Source organism: Alexandromys fortis, unplaced genomic scaffold (genome assembly GCF_014885135.2).
Source record: "Alexandromys fortis isolate MF-2015 unplaced genomic scaffold, M_Fortis_MF-2015_v1.1 scaffold_105, whole genome shotgun sequence".
Lineage (NCBI taxonomy): Eukaryota > Metazoa > Chordata > Mammalia > Rodentia > Cricetidae > Alexandromys > Alexandromys fortis.
Genome location: NW_026068011.1, coordinates 4,666,736 through 4,669,415, shown reverse-complemented (window position 1 = coordinate 4,669,415; position 2,680 = coordinate 4,666,736).

Genomic DNA, 2,680 nt, shown 5'->3' with positions numbered 1-2,680 from the left:
TTGTTTATTTTCTGGGAATAAACATTACTAGATTAATTTTTTGATTGTGCTTCTCTGGATTTAAATTCAGTCAACATTTTCTCTCAGCCAGTGAATTCTCCTTATAAGTTTTAGTTTCTGGAAATGCTGTGTATCACTGTCTTTGTGTATGTTGATATTTAAGTATGAATTTTGCAGATGATGCATTGGAGGCAACTACTCAAGTGCCATTTCAAGCTGAAATCCAATGGAAATTTAAATTGATGGCACTACCCATGCTAACTTCATGATATTTCCTTCCCATCAAGTGTGTCACTCCTTCCAATTAGGCATATTCCAATAGTACAAATAGGCGACTTGACTAGAAGCAGGAAGAGATCATTCCATTCACGTTTTGAATATGATCATTGTGAACTCAGGCTCAGGACCTGTGAGCTAATTTGCAATCCAATAAAAATCCAAATGCTTAAATTATTAACAGAAAGTAGGCGATGGAGTTTGGAATAGAAATATTGGTAATGAGGTGCCAATTCCTGTGCAGTGGAGTTATCATTCTTATGGAGCATCTTATGCACACAGTCTTTACCTTTTCCATACCCTATAAATTGTTGCTGGAACTCATTTTAAAATCTCTTTTATCATTTCATTCTGTCTGCATCACTAATCAGAGCAGCTTTGGGATGATAACATGGCTTAATTTTAATTTTTCTTTAAAGAATCACATTCACTTTTAGAGTCAAGCATCCCCAGATTCAATTTCTGATCTGCTTTTTGCTTTATAGAACTGGACAAGGTATTTAACATCATTGAGCAAGGTTTCCGGAAACTACCTTGTCAGCTTTTTCTAAGGATTACAATAACTTAAAGAAATGTCTTCAGCTTACCTGGTAAAAAGTAGTTGCTTGTTAATGAAGGTCTCCTTGCTGGACCTGGAGAGATAGCTCAGTGGTTAAGAGCACTTTCTGCTCATTCAGAAGATTGGAATTGGGGTCTCAGCATCTTTGTAGAGCAGCTCAGAACCTTTTGTACCGCTAGATACACAGGATGCAGCATTCCCTTCTGATTTTCAGGCATACAAACAAGCACATGTTAAACTCTGACACGCACCTGTCATAACTCCCTACACCATAAACATGTATATGTGCCCTACACATGCAGAAACACATACAGAACAATAGAAAAATATTAAGAAAATCTCTTCTTCCTTCATCCATACAATCTTCAATGATCATTAATTAAATTCATCAATCATTTCTCTTTCAAATATTATGTTTCTACTATATACTCTTAGACCATAAACAAAACACTGAGAGTGTTTAACAATATATCCCAAGTGCCCCAAAAGTGTACAAAGTAACAAATGGAACATCAGTTACAAATCTTCCTTATTATTATAAAATGACGTTCATAAAGTTATTTAAAGATTTGTTTTTATTCTATGTATATGATTATTTTATCTGCATGTATATATGTGTGCAGTCTGCACCATGACTGATGTTCACAGAGGCCAGAGAGGACATTGGATCCCTTGAAATTGGAGATACAAACAGTTCTAAGTTGTCTGAGATGAATGTTGGGAAACAATCCATGGTTCCTTGCAAGACCAACTAGTACCCTTAACTACTGAGCTATCTCTATAGTTCCCCGGAATAAATTATAGAAAGATGTTAAAGCAACCAGTAGGAACAGCAAACATCCATACATACATACACACATACACACATACATACATACATACATGCATACATACATACATATATAACTTGCATTGTGACTTAGATCTTTTATATTTCCAACATTATCATGAGATTGATAAACACCTGACTACATCCATCATGTGAATGCAATCTGAGCAGTGTTCTGTGTCAATGAGTTAAGACTATTCATCACTTCTCTTCTATCATGCTCAGTGTGTCTAGTTTTATATTGAGCTGTTTGATCAATTTGGAGTTGAGTTTCGTGCAGAGTGATAAGCATGGGTTCTTCAAAATGCAGTCATACAGTTTGACCAGCCAATTGGTGAAGATACTGCCTTTTTTTTTTTTTTCCAGTGGGTATTTCTGGCTTCTTTACCAAAAACAGGTACCCATAGGCACATGGGTTTATAGCTGGGTCTTCAATTCAATTCTATTGATCAACTTGGCTGTTTTATGCCAATACCATGCTGTTTTTATTACTGTAGCTGTGAAGTACAATGTGAAATCAGAAATGGTAAGAGCTCCAGCAGTTACTTTGTTGTTCAGGAATGTTTTTGCTATCCTGAGCATTTTATGTTCCCAGGTTAGGCTGAAGAGTGTCCTTTCAAGGTCTATGAAGATTGTGCTGGAATTTTGATGGGGATTTCATTGACTCAGTAGATTACTTTTAGTAAAAGGGCCATGATTGATTATGTTTTACCTACCAAGGAAGAGCCATGAGAGAGCCTTCAATATTCTGGCATCTTCTTTAGTTTCTTTCTTAAATATCTGAAAGTTTTTTTTTTTTTTTTATTGAGAATAGGAAAAAAAAAGTTTCCGCCTCCTCCCAGCCTCCCATTTCCCTCCCCCTCCCCCACTCTTCTCCCCCTCCCCCCACTCTTCTCCCCCTCCCTCTCCTATCCAAAGAGCAGTCATGGTTCCCTGCCCTGTGGAAAGTCCAAGGTCCTCCCCCCTCCGTCCATGTCTAGGAAGGTGAACATCCAAACTGGCTAGGCTCCTACCAA